General features: G+C 43.8%; 1 long non-coding RNA gene across 1 annotated transcript in view; it reads right to left on the reverse strand.

Annotated features, from left to right (window-relative positions):
* Nucleotides 1–15,237, reverse strand: part of LOC146867577 (uncharacterized) — a 32,154-nt gene extending 16,917 nt beyond the window's left edge. Inside the window, exon 1 of the long non-coding RNA XR_014966108.1 lies at nt 15,141–15,237. This is a non-coding gene — a long non-coding RNA (uncharacterized LOC146867577). The remainder of the gene's footprint in view (nt 1–15,140) is intronic.
* Between the last annotated feature and the right edge of the window lie 5,366 nt (nt 15,238–20,603).

The raw sequence follows: 20,603 nt of genomic DNA on the forward strand, positions 1-20,603 counted from the left end.
CAGGGGGAACTGTTACGTTTCCTCATAAACTGTGTGATCAGAAATCAAGATCGTCCGGGGGTAGACCGGAATGCAATGCTTATTCTTACAAGATGGAGTCAGAATATATCAGAAGGGAGACACGATAAGCAAAATTGTATAATAGCCATGTGCCGGAAAATACGTAAAGAAATAGAGCGTATTCATGAAGAGAGATTGGGAACAGACGAGTTTGAGCAAGACGAAGTGTCCGAATCAGGGAATTCTGCAAGACAGTCAGAGACCATAGCCTATGTAGGCAGAGGAAGATCTTGTGAAAATACTAGATGTTTTTCTGATCCAATACACTCTGTATGTCCAAATAATAGCAGAACGTATCCGACGCCTGTAATAAATCTGAAATCTCCTGAACATTCGTTTCAAGCCGCAGATAAAATACTACGAGAACGAAGAGGTTACCACCTCCTCGATTCCATGGATGAGCAAGAATTAGCCAGATCAGCCGTTCATTGGATTGTTAGTCCTGAAAAATACGGTGATGAGACCGTAGCACACACGTTTCTCAACCTCAGTACAGATGAACAACGTTTAGCTGGAATCTATATGATTCAGCAACTCCTCATATTATATAAGAGCCAACATGCTGACCCTGGTCCTTTACCTGATATATTAACGGAACTACTTACGTACAGATGGAGAGGTTCTAGTAACAAGCTAATTAAAGAGATATTAGTGTCACGTAAGCAGTACGTCCTTTTTGTAAATCCAGATTCTCTCTCCCTGCCCCCCAGAGAAAGAACACCGTACTACATGGATAGACAAAATCCTTTACGGGAAGTGCACCCAATAAAAGGCGAAGACAATGAGTTTCACCGTGTATTTGTTTACACACCCATATCAAAAATGGAATTATTAGAAATGAAAAAAGTAGTACCTAGTCATGACAAAGACCCAGCGGGTTTCCACCGAGAAATTAAAGACATGTTACTGATGGGAGAGTACACCTTTCCTGATATTATGACGATATTAAAGGTGCTTTTGCCTGCTGGCATTTATGAAAAACTGAAAGAAAAAGAGTGGGAAGTGGGAGACCAAAAGATAGACTGGACAGCATTAGCAGAGGAAGAAAGAGGCCGAGCTGCAGGTTCAGGGCTCGGGGATAAAGTTAAACTATTACCAGGTTTACTAGTACAGGTACTGCCACGTTTATTAACTACAAAGAAGGAAGATTGGGGTGCAATCACAGCCTGTAAACAAAAGCAAGATGAAGACACAAGCGATTATTATGCTCGATTTGAAAAATGTTTTGGTATAAATAGTGGTATAAAAGCAAGTAGTGACTCATATCCACATCTATTTGTGACAAAATTAGTGGAAAATGCATTGCCTCCAGTGAAGAATAGAATATTAAAATTCGAGAGTACCTGGCAAAGTAACACTCCGTCGCAAATGCTACAAATGTTACAGTATCATCACAATAGAATTAGGGATGAACAAGAACACGAGCATAGACGCATGAAGGATACAAAAATGAAAATGCTAGTTTCTCAGACAGTACCAGCAGATGGTCACAAAAAGGGTGTGACACATTCTGGTGATTCTGCAGTTCCTGTAAAAGGAACCTGCAATTACTGTAAACAACTAGGCCATTATGTACATGATTGTCAAGTCCTGAAACGAAATATAGCTACAGGTATTGCAAAAGAGAGACCACGATTAGTTAGACAAGATCAGAATGAAAAAGGAGCTATGCAGCATGGACAGTCCGTGCCAGTTCAGCAACAGTCTATGCCAGCCTCACAGCAACCCATACAGTTTGTGCCAGCTGCACCACCGTTGCCTGCTACTGCCACACAAACCACAACACAACAAATGTATCAGACTGCACAGTATGAATACCCTGAGTATCAGCGTTACGCATGAACCAGCCTAGAGAGGGAAGTTGACTTACCGCTTATCGAGATTCCGGTAGATCAAGAAGGACCTTATGTACATAGTGAATTATTAGGTCAAGATAGAAAATTCTTACTCGATACAGGGGCAAGTCGAACAACCATAAAACGTAGTGAAGTTCCAGGGGCACCCCTCTCAGGCTCTCAAAATGTTTCCCTTGGTTTTTCAGGAAAACCTATTGTTAATGAAGTATCACAGCCTCTACCACTTACGATAGGACCTTTGACACGAACTACAGATTTATTGCTTACTAAATCATGCCCAGAAAATTTGTTAGGAATTAAAACTCTGAAAGCACTAGGAGCCATAATATGTTGTTCTCCGGAAGGAGTAAGGTTGTTTTTGCGTGATTTTAAAGGTCACTATGTGTCTAGAGACATGGATCCCCGACTACAGATTTTACCAGTACATCTATGGGCACAAGGCCCTACGGATGTTGGCTGCATGAACATTACACCCTATCGAGTTACATTGAAAGCAGGAGTGGTACTACCACGAATGCGACAATACAAGTTACCGCATGATGCTGTAGTGGCTTTGTTGAAAATCATTGATGAGCTAATTGCCCAGGGAGTAGTTGTAGAAACAGACTCCAATGTATGTAATTCACCGATAATTCCGATTCTTAAACGAACTGATCCTACTGCCCCACCAGTGTACCGATTGGTTATTGATTTGCGTGAACTAAACAAGTGTATTGTACCACAATTCCCTGTGGTCCCTGATATATCATCATTGTTGACAGCAATTGATTCCGAAGCAACATTCTTTACTGTAATTGATCTCAAGAATGCCTTTTTCAGCGTCCCAATAGATCCGGAAAGCCAATACTTGTTCGGATTCAGTTTAAATGGGCGCAGCTTTAAATTCTCACGCGCTCCCCAAGGATTTACAGAAAGCCCCAGCATCTACAGCCAAGCACTAAAACGAGAACTTGACAGTATCCACATGCCAGTCAATACTGCACTGCTTCAATATGTCGATGATCTGCTGATCACCGCGAGAAGCGAGCCAGAATGTGAAAAAGCTTCTCTGACAGTTTTACATTTCCTAGCCGACAAGGGGCACAAGGTGTCCCCTTCTAAGCTGCAATTCTGTGTTCAGCGAGTTATTTATCTTGGTCACTCGCTGTCCAAGGAGGGAAGGCAGCTTACACCAGATCGTATCCAGTTAATTGCTAACATGTCAATACCCCAGACACAGAAGGAGGTGCGGGCTTTTATAGGCCTCACTTCATATTGTAGGCAGTGGATCCCTCAGTACGCATTTCTAGCAAAACCACTCATTCAGTTAACCACACAGGAGGCAGCCACATCGACTGTTCTCCCTTGGACTCAGGAACATACACAAGCTTTTGAAAGCCTAAAGGAAGCTTTATGTCAAGCACCTGTTTTAGCAACACCATGTTATAGCAAACCTTTTACACTCTTTGTTACAGAACGCGAAGGTACTGCCTTGTCAGTACTCACTCAGGATCAAGCAGGATCACGCAAGCCATGTGCTTATTTTTCCAGTACATTAGATCCCGTAGCTCAGGCTTTGCCTGCATGCCTGAAATCAGTGGCAGCGACAGCTTTAGCAATCAGACAAAGCGATGCCATAGTATTAGGACACCCATTGACAGTACAAGTACCACATGCAGTAGAGGTTCTTGTGAACCGAACACAAACACAACACTTGACCATAGCAAGACTTACCGGTTATGAACTGACATTGTTTCAACCACACATAGAGATCCGACGATGTAATACATTGAATCCTGCTACACTATTACCTGTAATTGGAACAGACCCACTAGCTCATGATTGTGTTGAAATCATTGAAATAAAGACGAAACCTAGACAAGACTTGACAGACGTTCCATTGTTAGATCCAGACCTGACGTTGTATGTAGACGGATCATGCATGAGAGCAAGTACAGGAGATTTAGTGGCCGCGTATGCAGTCACAACAGACACTGAAGTTATTGAGACACATTGTATAGATACTCTGTCAGCCCAAGCAGCAGAACTTATTGCTCTAACACAAGCCTGTATTCAAGCCACAAATAAGAAAGTTAATATATACACTGATTCACGTTATGCATTCGGAGTTGTACACGACTTCGGTGTGCTGTGGCGAGAGAGAGGTTATCTAACGTCCCATGGTGCCCACATTCAGCACGGACCCCTCATTCATGCCTTGTTAGACGCAATACATCTACCCACTGCTATATCAATTATGAAATGTAAAGCACACACGAAGGTTACTGATACCATTTCTCAAGGCAATGATTTAGCTGACAGAACAGCTAAACAGACTGCTCAGAATCGCACATTAGACATGACAAAGCCAATAGTTCAGACCCCAACACAGTGTATGACAATTAAGGATCCCACACTTGACGTAATTGACATACAGACACATGCCACAGCAGAAGAAATAAAGAAATGGACTGAACTAGGAGGGATCCAGACAGATCAAGGATGGATGACGAAGGAGAAATCTGTATGGTTTCTCCCTGATTCCATGGTTCAAGCCATTATAGCTACAGTTCACAGTCCAGCACATTTAGGAGAGAAGGCTATGCTAGACAGCATTCAGCACATTTGGTTCAACAAACATTTACGAGCAGCAGCTAAACAAAAAGTTCGTACCTGTATGATATGTTGCCAGTTTAATCCAGGAAAGAGTGTTCCCGTAGAGCAGGGTGGATTTCAGCCTCCTGACCATCCTTTTGAAGTCCTCCAGATGGATTATATTCAGATGGAACGTTGTCGAGGATTCAAATATGTTCTCGTAGTTGTCTGCGCTCTCTCCCGTTGGACAGAGGCGTATCCCGTATCAGATTACACTGCCCCGACTACTGCCAAGCAGCTAGTTCGAGAATTCTTCCCACGGTACGGTTTACCACGTGTTGTATATTCAGATAACGGTCAGCCTTTCTCATCCGAATTAATGAAACATGTCTCACTTTTGTTGGGATATCAGTGGAAATTCCACTGTGTCCGACACCCCGAGGCAGCAGGTCTCGTAGAAAGACATAACCAGACACTGAAAATCAGACTGTCCAAAATATGTAGAGAGAAAGGTGTCGACTGGATAGTAGCATTACCAGTTGCACTCTTTTACATGAGAATGGTAGCACACTCTAGAACAGGGCTATCCCCGTATGAGGTGATCTTTGGTAGACCACCGAATATGTGGGGGACGCCTATACCACGTAAAATAACTGATGTTGACTGTAATATGCTGACAGATTACCTGGCTTCCTTGATGTCTGCACTACAATCTTCTCGTTCACAGGTAGCTGCAGCCTTTCCCGACAACACTGAGGCGAAACCCCATGACGTTGTTCCGGGTAATCTTGTCTTTGTGAGAAATTTCGACAGGAAGAGTCAATTGGAGCCCAGGTGGAAAGCACCCAAGTTGGTCCTGTTGACCACAAGAACAGCCGTGAAGATCGAGGGACGAAAAGGGTGGATTCATTCCAGTCACGTAAAAAAATTTCATGGACTACCTTCAGATATAGACACTGTGCCCTGCACTCCCTCACAGACTGATTCAAAACTTCCTTTTGTTGAACAGAATGACTCTCAGTGCTATAAACAGAAACTCAGGTCCAGATCTAAACTGTCGGACGATTTGATTGTTTAAGTCCTCTCCAAGGTGAAGCGGTTGAATCTGTCCCGACATGTATCCCTTAGGTCTGAATCATGTAGAGTCCAGAATCATAATGAAACGACATGCTTATTGTAAATTACTGCGTAACCACTGTATTGTGACTTTATTAATTTTGTTTTCCTTGAGTTTTTTAATAGTTACTGCAAGTATATTGTTGCATATGTATTATCCTGTTTCTAAACGTGTTTTCAATATAACTGATGAACATTCTTTTAGTGACCTACCGCCACATGAATTATCTTATAGACTTGCGCTGCGCAATAACACATTCATTAGTATGTTACATCATTCTCATCAGACTAGTAATGCGACCAATTGTTGGGTGTGTGGCCGACTCCCTCCCTATCAGAATAACAAAGGAGTTCTGCCTTTCTTTCCACATCCATTCACACACAATGGCTCCTGTGGAGCATGGTTTAGTTTATTAAATTCCATAGACCCAGACACAGCAGTTTATCAACAACATTGGATATGGGGAAATCTGAATCTAGTTTTATTCAAAGTCTGTCACCCTAATAAGGAGGGTCACCTCAGTAGAACAGGAACTGATTTAGAAAATGAAGTGTATAAATTAGGTAATTTTACGCCTAATCTTATGATTTTGAATGTCAAATCCGAAGTTGAACTAATTCTGCCCACTATGTCAGTATTTCCAGTTAAGGGTGAATTATGTGTAAGAAAAGTTGGTTCCATACATATGGGCCATAGCCAATGCATTACTACAGTAGAATATAGGGACCAAGGTAAATCTTCATTTAGAGCTTCTCGCCATTCTTACTTCATATGTGGTCAGACGGCATATATGCGTCTGCCTCTAGATTGGGATGGTACCTGTTACATCGCATTCCTTTTGCCACCTGTTTTCCTAGCTCCCCCTGATTATTATCGAAATGTTCATTTAGTACACAATAGAGAGCGGAGAGATCTCCCAGTTGTCGATTATACTGAGACAGCATGGGACAAGTATGTAGATTTCAATAAAGGTATCTTTCCCTATATAGGTACAATATCAAATAGTAAGCTGATACGCAGACTCACCAAGACTCTTGAAGCTGTAGTAAACGAGACTATAGCCGCCCTAGGCAATCTGACAGAGGAACAATCAGTGATGAGAATTGTTGTTCTCCAGAATCGTCTTGTCCTTGACGTCATCCTGGCCGATAGGGGCGGAGCTTGTAGGGTCATCGGATCCAGCTGCTGTATATTCATACCAGAAAATTCGCCATCTGTATATAAAGCTATAACACGCCTTCATAAGATTGTAAGCCAGATACACGAGAATCCAGGCACTTGGACGTGGTCCGGGTGGTTTTGGAGTGTGATATCAGCCTGGGGATGGAGAGTTCTATCCTTCCTAGGTATTGGCCTTCTTATGCTCTTCAGTTGTTGTTTATGCCTACAATGTGGACCAGCGATTTGTGGTCTGTGTGCCACATCATGCATTCCACATCACAGTTCTCGTTCAAAATGCCGGAAGGAAGAAGAAATGATGCTCCATGAGCAAATCGATGGAATAATGAAGATTGATGTCTCGTGAAGGGCAAGAAGGGGACAAGGAGGGAATGTGGAAATGTGGATTTTCCTGATCAGTTATGTCCCCTATCTTGGACCCCAACGGTTCTATATGCATGTTACAAGTACATGTATGTTCCCTCCAGTTCCAGTTTCTAAGACGCAAACATATGTGTGTCTACCGTCAACATGTTCTCTGTCAGATCCGCCATCAATGGGCTGGATATTCGATTCCTAAGTATGAAAGGCCACCGACTTTATATGGCTAAGTTACTCCATTTTTACAGTTCAGGCGAGTAGGCCCGATTCTGTCCTCAAAGCCTTTCCCTGCTCTCTGTCTCTGACAGCTTCAGCTTGAGCTCGCATCTGTATCCATGAACTTTGTCCTACTCCCTGTGCAGCTAACGGTGCCTGCCTCGGCCAGTTTTCGCCTGTCTGCCAAGAAGTTGTATTTCACCTTCGAATTATCTATTTTGCTCTTCAGCCGATGCATTCCTGTCCAGTGATTTAGGTAAACATTTCCTTTAGCTCACAAGCAAAGGACTCAGCCTTTCCGTCCTCCTGCAAGTGATTCATAGCCCTGTTGCCATGGAAAGTTTTCTGCCCCTCGCATCTCATATAGACACTTAGACGCTTGTACACGCACACAGTCAGTATAGAATAGATTCTGTCCGAGAGTCCTTCCTTGTGGATAACATAGTTCTTTAAACATAGGATGTTAGATATGATTTGGGATTAGGTTGACTTGACCCCAGACTTCTCGTCTCCACATGTAGAGCTAAATGTCAAGTCCCCTTCACCCCCTAGTTGCACGTCAATTACACGTCATGCTGCCGCGCGCGCATCTATGCCAAGTATTATCTTATAGATCCACCTATGTCTGATAATGCAAACCAATCATGTTTCTTTTATTCCTTATTACGCCTAGTTTCGATTATGTCACTGTCACGTCACTTTTCTTATCAAATGTTACGCCTTCTACATTCGTTTCATTGTAATGTACTTATTATAAAAATACATGTCTGTTAATAAATTATTGTACTTCACTTCCTGAACCTTCGTGGTGACGGAACCTGAGGGCCGCGACTCGAGTCGGCCATTTTGAATGGAATAAAGCCCATTAGAAACCTCTTATACCACGGATTCTGCCTCTTGTTATTTTGAGCTATTTACTTTAATTTAAGATTCCGCATGAAATTCAGTCCGGTAATATTTATTTTATTTACCACAGAAGGCTGGGAGTTACCTCTCAAAAAGCCTAAGCTAGACATAGTGGACTATGTACTTGGTCTCCGCTCCAGGATGGCTGAGTATATGGAGAAGGCATCTAAAAACCTTGAGGCAAGCCAGGCCTTACAGAAAGCTTGGCATGACCAAAAGGCTGTCTTGGTTGAGTATCAGCCAGGACAGAAGGTATGGGTGTTGGAGCCAGTGGCCCCAGCAGCACTCCAAGACAAATGGTCTGGACCCCATACAATCCTGGAAAAGAAGGGAGAGGTCACCTACTTGGTGGACCTAGGAACTCCCAGGAGTCCCCACAGGGTACTCCATGTTAACAGGCTTAAAGCATATGTTGACAGGGCAGACATGGGCTTGCTCATGGCTACAGATGAGGGACAGGAGGAAGAGAGTGACCCTCTCCCAGACCTGTTGTCTCAGAACCCTGAAGATGGCTCAGTTGAAGGAGTGACCCTTGGAGGCAACCTCACTGCCCATCAGCAGACTGAATGTAGACAGGTTCTACAATCATTTTCACATATGTTTTCCTTGATACCTAGTCAAACTGACTGGTGTACCCATGTTGTGGACACTGGTGACAGTCTGCCTGTAAAGAACAAACTTTACAGACAACCTGACCACGTCAGGGACTGTATAAAGGCTGAGGTACATAAAATGCTGGAATTAGGTGTCATTGAACCCTCAGAGAGCCCCTGGGCTAGCCCAGTGGTTCTGGTCCCCAAACCTCACACCAAAGATGGCAAGAGAGAGATGAGGTTCTGTGTGGACTACAGAGGACTCAATGCTGTCACCAGGACAGATGCACACCCTATTCCAAGGGCAGATGAGCTCATAGACAAACTAGCTTCTGCAAAGTTTTTGAGCACATTTGACTTGACAGCTGGCTATTGGCAAATCAGATTAGCTGAGGAGTCTAAGGCCAAAACAGCATTCTCAACCCCAGGTGGGCATTATCAGTTTGTGGTGATGCCCTTTGGTCTGAAGAATGCACCTGCCACCTTCCAAAGGCTGGTGAACCAAGTCCTTACTGGGTTGGATGACTTTTGTGCAGCATATCTGGATGACATTGCTGTCTTTAGCTCCACCTGGGAGGATCACCTGATCCACCTGAAGAAGGCTCTTGAGGCCCTGCAGAGGGCAGGCCTCACTATCAAGGCTACTAAGTGCCAGATAGGGCAGAGTAAGGTTGTGTATTTGGGCCACCTTGTAGGTGGGGGCCAAGTTCAACCACTGGAGAGTAAGATACAGTCCATCAAGGATTGGTCCCCTCCAACCACCCAGACTCAAGTTCGAGCTTTCTTGGGCTTGACTGGGTATTACAGGAAGTTTGTTAAGAACTATGGGTCCATTGTGACTCCTCTTAATGATCTGACATCCAAGAAGATGCCCAAAAAGGTTCAGTGGACAGTAAGCTGTCAAAAGGCATTTGATGACCTGAAGGAGGCCATGTGCTCTGCACCTATCCTGAAAAGTCCTGACTACTCCAAAGAGTTTATTGTCCAAACAGATGCTTCTGAGTTGGGTGTGGGAGCTGTGCTGTCACAACTTAATGTAGATGGTCAAGACCAACCCATTGCTTTTATTAGCAGAAGGTTGACCCCCAGAGAGAAGAATTGGTCAGCTATTGAGAGGGAGGCCTTTGCTGTGGTGTGGGCCCTGAAGAAGCTGAGGCCATACTTGTTTGGCACTCACTTCAAGATTCAGACCGACCATAAGCCCCTCTTGTGGCTAAATCAGATGAAGGGTGAAAACCCCAAACTGCTTAGGTGGTCCATTTCCCTACAGGGGATGGACTTTACAGTGGAGCACCGGCCAGGTACTGACCATGGGAATGCAGATGGTCTCTCCAGGTACTTCCACTTAGGACATGAAGACGAGACTGGTCAAGGCTAGTTTAATGTCCCAGCGTTTGGGGGGGGGGTTGTGTAGGAGAGTAGGGTCTGCTATCCTATGGTCACCCCAAATTTTTGCTTTTTGCTTCACTGGTTTTTGACATATTGAGGCTGTGGGCCTGCCAATCAGACCCCCAGCCTGCTGTTCTCTCTACTAAATTAAAACTATGCACCCTAGGTGCATAACCAATTGGAAGTGGATCACCCTGTCAGCCCCTGTACCAGTGTACACTAGGTACCCAGGGCATTGGTGTACCCAAGGCCTGCCAGGGGCTGCAGCATGTATTATGCCACCCCAGGCTTGGCCTAACAATCTGACACAACTGGCTGATCACTCAGCTGGGGTAAGTTGGTGTAATCACCTCTTACTTAGGTGTAGTATACCTATACCTAACCTTAAATGGGACACCTGGTAACCTATGAGTCACTCCTATGGCAGGCCTTAACAATCCTGAAGGCAGAGTGCTTGGTTCCATGTGAGATGGTGCTCTGGCATGAGCTGAGCCTGTCTGCAGTGGTCGGAACAACTTCCTTCTACTGTTTCCAGATATCGTCATACCATATACTCTTAAGTGCATTATGAACCTCGCGGTTAAATGCTATCTTTGGTTTGGCTTTATCAAAACATGTCGAGTAAGGTGTCATACGAATTGGAATACTAACCCCTCGCCAATTCTGGCGACGGGGTTAGCATTCCACCCTTCTAGAGGGACACGACATGTACAGTGCCTGAAACCCGGGTAAAATCAGACATAGCCTCAGCTCCACAAAATGGATGCTGCCACCACAGACACAAGTCTGCCCTCCTGCTGCTGGGAGTCCTTCCAGCTTGGGAGGTGTGGACAAAGGGTTTCCTGCCAGGGGAGGTGCGAGCACCACCCCAGACAGGATTTTGTGTATTGGTCAGGTAGGGCTTGAAAGAAACCAGACATGCCTGTGGCTCACAAGGAGCCTCGGGGCATATGCCAGTTCAAACCGGTCCTGGGGCACACCAGTCCCGGGCCTGGGGCGAGCTGGACAAAGGATTGGGGGTGTAACCACCCCCCTTCCTGGTCCCACCCATAGGGAGGGACCTAGCAGGTAGTCCGGCCCCTAGAATCCGAATAAAGGTAGGAGCTGTGTCCTAAGACTTCAGACATCCTGGAATCAACTTGAAACTAAGAAGAAGACGGGAACTTCGACATTCTGCTGCACAGAAGACTGAAGAAAATCTCCCCTGTGGTCAGGGAGTGACCACCTTGCTAACGCAAGCACCATCCAGCGAATCAACGTCTGCTTTGCCGCCGCCTCCCGCCGGAGCCCGAGCCCAGAGACTGACAAGACCTGGACCTCCAGACCTCTCACCGCCCGATCCACAGTCCCTGCAAAGAGGAGACCCGTGGAGGCACCGAGACACGTGGAGCCAGCCATCTTGGAACGACTACGACAAGCTGACAAGTGCAACAACCGAGGCTCCCTCCAAGTTGTGCTTTGGGTCCTGAGAAGCCCAACCCTCGAGCAGCATCTGCACCAAAGGTGAGCCCTCCAGCATCTCCACGATCTGCGTGGGGCCCTTCTGCATTTTGCCACTCGACGCGCCTAACCGGTTGCTGGCCCGCTGGCTAGTGGCCATCTTGGCGACGAAATCTACGACAAACACCGCTGGTCTGGTTGCTCCAGACTGGCCCTTGCTCCCCTCCAAAGGAGCAATCCCTCTGACCTTGCTGGTCAGAACCAACAGCTGATTTCCGAATCCTCCTGCAATTGCTTTTGCCAAGGCTTGTTTGCTTCGATCAAGTCGCCGACACCGCCGACAGCGAGAGCCTGCGTGGGACAGCTCGTGAGCCGACTCCTGGACGTCGTCGACCTTCAGGGACCACGTGGCTGCGGAGACAAGCTACCCCTCATCACCTGTTTGCACCCGACATCGCCTGGTACCCACCTGGTGCCACGCTGGTCACTGGCTAGTGACTGTGAACACTGTCCCCTCTGCTTACAGGTCTTCAACATCTCCGATCCACTCTTGGATCCACTGCATCTCTTCCCGACCGACCGCCTGCAGCACTTTTGTCTACAGGCCCCACGGAACAGATAGAAGAAACCCGACGCACTTCGAGGCCTATGCACCCGCTTCCTGTGGGTGAGGTAAAGCTGGTACTCCGGTGCCCATGTGTAGTAATACATCTCTAGTGCCTGTGTTCCAAATCTTAAGTTCCTAGGTCATCCGGAAGATTCCTTTTGCAGTAACTTTGTACTTTTTACGCACCCATTGAAACCTATGGGAGCCCGCGTGTGACTATTTGCTCTGCACACGCAACCCGTGGACCTCCTGGTCACTAACTGAAGTTAGCTCCGTGTAGGCCCAGCGATTCTAGAGGCCCTAGGCCTTTTCCCTTTTCTGTTCGTGGTACTTATACCACTATTTTAGTATATGGTTCGAGTGGCCACCAGGGCCTATCCATATAAAGTGCAACTTCTGTGTATTCTGTGATAATCTTGTTTGACGATTTGTGCTCCTGTGCTCATAAAGAGACTAGGGGTTACTTTGAGAAATAAATACATATATATTTTGAATATATATCTGTGTGGTGTCCTTTCATTGGTATAAAAGGGGGTTGCTATTGGTAAAACAGCCTGCTTAACACGCTTCACGAGTTTAGCCTCAAAGACTGCTTAGCCTACGCTACCACTAGGGCAGCTAGTCCGAAAAGGTTGACTTACAACCACACCATAAGGGTTGCTTGGCATGGTACAAGGTGATCACTTTAACTAGTGAGCATCATATACCAGGCCAACTTCTCACAACTTCAAATCATTATTTACGGAGTATTGTGAGAATCCGCGTCGAAGATGAGTCGCATAGTTAAAGTAAAATGTCAGTTCTGAGATGCAGCATGGCTGCGGTGTGAGGTCCTGATGCATCAACGTCAAAGATCTCATCGACAAGGGCTTGTGATGCGAAGCCCAGAGTCAAGGATGCGTTGCACAGTTGGGGCGATGCATTGGTTCAGTAGAGCTGCGAGGCTACGATGCGGAGTCCGTCATCATCGTTGAGGCTGTCGTCAATGAGGGATGCGAGGACTTGCCCTGAAGAAGTGTCACACAGTGGCAGTTCCGATGCATTGATGGGCTGCAATGTGATTTGGGTCTTTGTGAAGGTTCCAATCCACGCAGCAGCTGCAATGTGTTTGTTCTGCTTGGGGTTTCACCAAAGAGCAGAGATGAAATGTCAGTTCTGCTGGATCCACAGAGCCTAGCATAGATCCTTAGGCCCACTTCCAAGGGTCCAGGAGTCAGTTAGCACCATTTGGCGGGATAGACTCACAGATGGCAGAGTCCAAGTGCAGGAGCAAGGTTGTTCGATCCTTCTGTCCATGAGGCTCAAGTCAGGAGACCAGCCAACGAGCCCTTGCAATCCCACTGCAGTTCTGGATTCAAGAGCTGCATGTCCAGTCCTTCTCACCCAGCCAAAAGGGCAGCAGGTCAGCACAGCAAGGCAGCAGCGCAACAATGCAGTCATCCAGCATGGCAGCAGTCTGGCAGAGTGGCAGTCCTGCTTCCTGTCAGACTATCCACAGGTCCAGAAGTGTACTGAATTGGTGGAATCTTTCGTCCAGTAGTTATACCTAGTTGGGCTTATGAAGTGGGGGAAAAGCTTCTAGAGGTTTCCCTTTGAAATCCTCAGACATTCTGCCTTCCCTGTCCTGGCTCCAGAATACCTACAGGGGTATGCAACCCTATATGTGGAGGCAGGACACAGCCTATTCAAGTGTAAGTGGAGCTGTGTTCATCCGACCAATAATGGCCCATCCAGGCAGTCTTAAGCTTGCTATTGTGTGTGGCTGTCTTGAAGAAATATACAAAGCTCAACTGTCAGCTACATCCAGTCATGTGACCCAGGTACAGGCTACAGGCACGAAATGGCTAAGGCACAAAAATGCCAACCTTCTAAAAGTGTAATTTTTCCCAAAATTTTATTTAAAATCCAAATTTCATTAGGTTTTTTCATTGCCAATTCCAAAGACACCAAACGTACTGGGTACCTACTCTCGTTTAAAAATGACAGCTTATTGAATATGATAATGTCAAGAGTAGCGGCTTCCTCGGAATCTGCAGGCGATGAACAAAAGGGCCCACCTCTCGATACCACCAACTCCGACCTTAAGTGTAACGGAGGATTGATGTGATCAAGCGGGGGGAAAGAATTTAGGTAGGGGACTGGAGGGAGGGAGATCTGAAAGAAAAAAGATTAGAACAAAAACAACATTCAAATACCTAATCAGGTTGCCTTTACAATATGAATCAAGAATCACAATGCACCTCGCATTGTTATGGAGAATGTTTACGCAACAATCTTTGCCAAAAAATAAACATAAAACCATTCATTCACATTCAAGGGTATTTTAACCCGTTCCTACTCATGCATTCAAAGAAAATAAAAGAAATCGCATATACTTCATTCCGATGTTTAAAGATACTCCTTATGTTAAATACTATAGTCTTTTAAAAATATCCAAGCATTAAAACACATGAATCATAACGTACATTTGTAAAGAGAACATTTGCGCCTTGAAGAACTTTGTACTTTCAGGTTTTGATGATTCACCTTAAACACAGACAGTAGCTATGACTTCAATAAAATGTTCAACTAAGCAAACTTTTCATTGTTCTAATATTTTTTATCTCGAATTAAATCTCCCAAAGCTAGAATGATGACTTTCTTCTTGAAAGCGGCTACTCCGAAGACCGCAAAACGAAAGAACAGCTGACTGGAATAAAAAGGGGCGTGGCCGCACGAGCGGAACAAAGGAGAGGATACCAAAGCCTCTTTTCTACAAAGCGGCCTTAATCAGGAATAAAACAAAGAGGCCCCAACCATAAGAATATCAGGAAGACTACCAAAAGCCCCGTTTTTTCACCAACCTTCAAAAGGAGCTTAGGAAACAACGATCCTTCCGTGCGCGAGTACACTGAATAGTGAGCACGGAAGGAAGGGCGTGTCTACTGATGTTCACGTCAGCGCGTCCATACACGTACCTGGCAACTTCGGATTTGTATTCCCAATGATGCTTCAAGACCTGCAAAGAAAAGAAACAAGCACAGGCAACAACAAAAATATACGTTGCATTGCAGCACATTAAAAGAAGTCCTTAATAACAAAGATTCAATGTATTAACATTACGTGCACAAAATCACCAAAAGCACAGTCTTATTTACACACGGTAATGACACCAAGACCACCAATGAGTCGAATGAACAGCGCCATGTGCACGTCCACAACGCTTCTTAGCACAAAAAGGCATAGGTCTTTTTTGTCGCTGTTGTTTACTAAGAATAGCAACACCTGAGGGAGGTGAGGTGGGCCCTAGACCGCGCACCGCCCTAGTTCTGACAGTATTCCTCCCTCCCAAGCGTGGTCTAGGGCCCGGCTTTTGAGGATTTCAGAGGTGGAAACGTTGCACCAAACGAGGCGCATGAACATTTCTCGCTGGTTCCCAAGAGTCATTTTCAGGACCATAGCCCTTCCAGGAAACTAAATACCAGAGCTTGGAACCCTGCAACCGTGAATCCAAAACGTCCCGTACTTCATACTCCCAATGACCATTAACCAACAAAGGTGCTGGTTGCTCATAACAAGAATCAAGAGCTTGTTTCAAAAGAGAGGTATGGAAGACTGGATGAATCCGTAAAGATTTAGGCAATTGCAACTTGTAAGTGACAGGATTAATTTGACGTATCACTTTATAGGGACCAATAAATTTTGGATGAAACAAACTTTTAAGTCTAAAAACAAAGTTTTTGGTTGACAGCCAGACTGTGTCTCCAGGTTGATAAATGGGACCGACTCTAAGATGTTTATCATATTGTTTTTTGTACTTTTCTTTTGCATTGATAAGGCTCTTTTGAATGCGACGATGAATTTGCTGCATGTGTAATACAGAATCTCGCACCGCTGGAGTATCTTGGGTTGTAGAGGGCAATGTCAACGGTATGGTCATATGATTATAACCATATAGTCCCATAAATGGTGTTGTATCTGTGGAAGAATGTGGAGATGAATTATAAGCAAATTCTGCCATCCATAATAGATCTAGCTAAGAGATTTTAGTTTCTGAGACGTAACAACGTAAGTACTGTTTTAAAGTTTGATTTAGTCGCTCAGTTTGGCCATCAGTTTGTGGATGGTAACTCGTGGACATGTTAGAAATGATAGATAAAGTGCGACACCACTGTTGCCAAAATGTCGATGAAAATTGGGATCCTTGATCAGATAAAATGACAGCTGGCAATCCATGTAATCGCACAATGTTTTGAAGAAAGAGCTGAGCAAGTTGGCTGGAAGTGGGTAATTTCTTACAGGCAATAAAATGGGCATATTTAGTCAAACTGTCTATCACCACTAAAAAAACAGAATGTTGTTGCACCAAAGGTAAACCTGTAATAAAATCCAATGATACATGTTCCCATGGTACTGTAGGAGTAGGTAATACTTGCAACAATCCTTTTGGTTTGGTATGATCGGATTTATTCCTGGCACATACTTCACATTCTTGTACCATGGTAGTTATGTCTTTAACCATGGTTGGCCACCAAAAATTTGTTTGTATTTTTTCAATAGTTTTTTTTACTCCAGGATGTCCGGCTAATGGAAGTGAATGCAACCATGAGAATACTGTTTCTTGTAATTCTGTGGTAGATAAATACACCTTATTGTCCTTTAATGGTATTCCTTGTTTCACTGTTTGTTTCTTGTCATTATTTATCCAAGCTGACCAACATGGCGGTGGGAAATGATCTCGGATATGATCTAGAAATTGTTCCGCAGATAGTACACATAGTACTTTAGATTGAGGTGATTCCACATGTATTTGTAACGAAGAGTCTTTTCTGGAAAGAGCATCAGCTTTTTTCTTCTCTGTTCCTGGACGATATGTTACCAAGAAATCATACTCAGCAAAAAATAACATCCAACGTAATTGCCGAGGAGTTAATACTCTTGCATTACTCATGAATTGTAAATTCCTGTGATCTGTAAATACCGTCACAGTAAAACGTGCTCCCAATAGGTAATGCCGCCATTCTTTAAAGGCATCATGAATAGCAAGAAGTTCTTTCTCTGCAATTGTATAGTTTTGCTCTGCAGTGTTAAGTTTTCTTGACATATACGCTACAGGATGTAACTGTCCGGTACTATTATGTCTTTGTGATAAAATTGCACCGATTGCAATATCTGATGCATCAGCCTCTACAATAAATGGTTTATTGACATCAGGATGCATCAAAATTGGAGCGGCTGTAAAAGCGTTCTTCAATGACTGGAAGGCTGAATCAGCCTCTGAAGTCCATTCAAATGTTACCTTTTTTCGCAATAACTTGGTAATAGGAGCTACTACCAAAGAAAAATGATCAATGAATCGTCGATAAAAATTAGCGAAACCCAAAAAACATTGGACAACTCTTACAGTTTTGGGTATAGGCCAATCTGTCACAACTTGTATCTTTTTATCGGTCATTCGCATTCCTTCTGGTGTTAAGATGACTCCTAAAAATTCCACTTGGTTATCATGGAATTCACATTTAGACAATTTACAAAACAAATGATGTGTTCGCAAGGTAGTTAAGACCTTGGTTACATGGGTTTGATGTATGTCCTCAGAATTGGAATATATAAGTATGTCATCAATATAGACTATGACAAATATATCCCAAAACTCTCGCAACACATCATTAAAAAAAAATTGGAATGCTGCTGGTGCGTTGCATAATCCAAAAGGCATGACTAAATATTCAAATAAACCATACCTAGTTTTGAATGCAGTCTTCCACTCATCACCATTTCTGATGCGAACTAAATGGTATGCCCCTCTAAGATCAAGTTTGGTATAAATTACCACTAATTTCACCGGATCCTACAAGACAGGAATGAGTGGTAGAGGGTATTTGTTCTTAATTGTAATTTTGTTCAATGCCCTATAAACAATGCACGTTCGTAACTCTCCATTGGCTTTAGAGATAAAAAAAAAAGTGGAGAAGCTGCTGGTGATCGAGAGGGACGGATAAATCCATTCTCTAAATACTGATCTAGATATTGCCATAAATATTGGTTTTCTGGTTCAGATAAGGCATAGATACGGCAATTCGGGACACAAGCACCAGGTGTTAAATCAATTTGGCAGTCATAAGACCGATGAGGAGGAAGAGTTGCTGCCTTGACCTCACTAAAGACGTCTTTGAATTGCAAATACTGCTCTGGTAAGGTTATATCATTCTCTTCTGCTGTAGCTATTTGAGCTCTACTCTTATTCTCGACCTTTGAGTCAGAATTAGAAAGGCAATGAGTGAAACAATATGTAGAGTCAAAATACAAAGTTCCTAGTTGCCAGTCAATTCTTGGGTTGTGTAAACACAACCAGGGCATGCCTAATATAAACCCATAATGTGGAGCTTGAATGACATCAAATTAAAGCTTTTCAGAATGTTTTTGCTTTTTGGCATCCGAATACTCCATAGCGATTTCCACAGTCTGTAATGTTACGGGACCTCCAGATAATATCTTTCCATCAACAGCCTGCACTATCGCTGGTGTCGCTTTCTTTTCACAAGCTATGTGTAATTTTTGTGCAGTGACTGCATCAACAAAATTACCTGTTGCCCCTGAATCTATTAATACCAACAACTGGTGGACTGTATCTTCTTGCACCTTAATGTACACTCTTAAACGAAGATGGGCTTTGTAATTTGTTACACAGAAATTGATGGAAGGGAAAGCAAGAACACCCAAGAGATCCCCTTCAACACATCTTGGGCACTTTAGTTTTCCATCGATGTTTGCATTGATGCAACCAATGGCTTGGTTATTGTAGTCTTCCCTTTAGGTTTAGTTGGACACTCCTTAACAAAGTGTCCTTTTCTTCCACAGTACAAGCATTGACCGTTTTTACGCCTTGATTCTTTTTCTTCTTTACTTAATGGCTGTCGGATTGTTACGATTTCCATTGGTTCGACAGTATGTTCTGGATTTGTAAACTGACTCTTATATTTTTCGGGGCGCAAATTTACTTTCTCAATACCCCTTTTTTTATCATGTTTTCTTTCTGACAAACGATGGTCCAAACGAAGTGTGAGATTGATTAACTCAGGACAAGAAGTGGGTTGAGGGTCTATTTGAGCAAGAACGTCCTTAAGATCATCTTTTAAACCTTGATAAAATAAAGGTGATCTTTCTTCTTCAGGCCATGAGGTCTCCGTGATTAAACGATTAAAATGAGATAGATAAGTGATTAAGTCTCTGTTCCCCTGCTTTAATTCCAATAATTCTTTATCTGCTGACAAGGTGACTGCTCGTCGGTCAAACACCTTTTCAAATTCTTCTACAAAGCGTCGCCAATTGTATAGTAACGGGCTGTCTTGTCTTACCAATAGAACTGCCCATGTAGCTGCGTCTCCAATCAAATATGAAATCAAAGAGGCAATTCTAGTCGGGGAACGCTGCTGGTCTACATGTGAAATGTAATTCAACTTGTGTTAGAAAGACTTGTACCTTGGAGGGATCTCCAGAAAAACGTTCTGGAGGGGCTAACGGAATTTGTGTTGGTATTGTTACAGCGATATTTGTGGAAGGTTGAGACTCTGATCTTGCCGTGGTGGGTTGTTGAAAGACCCCACTAACACCTTGAGGATTTTGCATTTTGTCTACCTTAGTAGCTAACGCTGCTGTGGCATTCTTAGTTTCTAATAAATCTCTTTGCATTTGAGTAATGACCTTCAAAAGATCATCCAAGGTGGCCATTGTGCTCTCACGTGCAGATCGGGAGGAAAATAATTCGTGGGCTCACTATTCTCTCAAGAGTAGCGGCTTCCTCGGAATCTGCAGGCGATGAACAAAAGGGCCCACCTCTCGATACCACCAACTCCGACCTTAAGTGTAACTGAGGATTGATGTGATCAAGTGGGGGGAAGGAATTTAGGTAGGGGACTGGAGGGAGGGAGATCTGAAAGAAAAAAGATTAGAACAAAAACAACATTCTAATACCTAATCAGGTTGCCTTTACAATATGAATCAAGAATCACAATGCGCCTCCCATTGTTATGGAGAATGTTTACGCAACAATCTTTGCCAAAATGCCAAAAAATAAACATAAAACCATTCATTCACATTCAAGGGTATTTTAACACGTTCCTACTCATGCATTCAAAGAAAATAAAAGAAATCGCATATACTTCGTTACGATGTTTAAAGATACTCATTATGTTCAATACTATAGTCTTTTAAAAATATCCAAGCATTAAAACACATGAATCATAACGTACATTTGTAAAGAAAACATTTGCGCCTTGAAGAACTTTGTACTTTCAGGTTTTGATGATTCACCTTAAACATAGACA

This window comes from Triturus cristatus, chromosome 1_2 (genome assembly GCF_964204655.1).
Source record: "Triturus cristatus chromosome 1_2, aTriCri1.1, whole genome shotgun sequence".
NCBI lineage: Eukaryota > Metazoa > Chordata > Amphibia > Caudata > Salamandridae > Triturus > Triturus cristatus.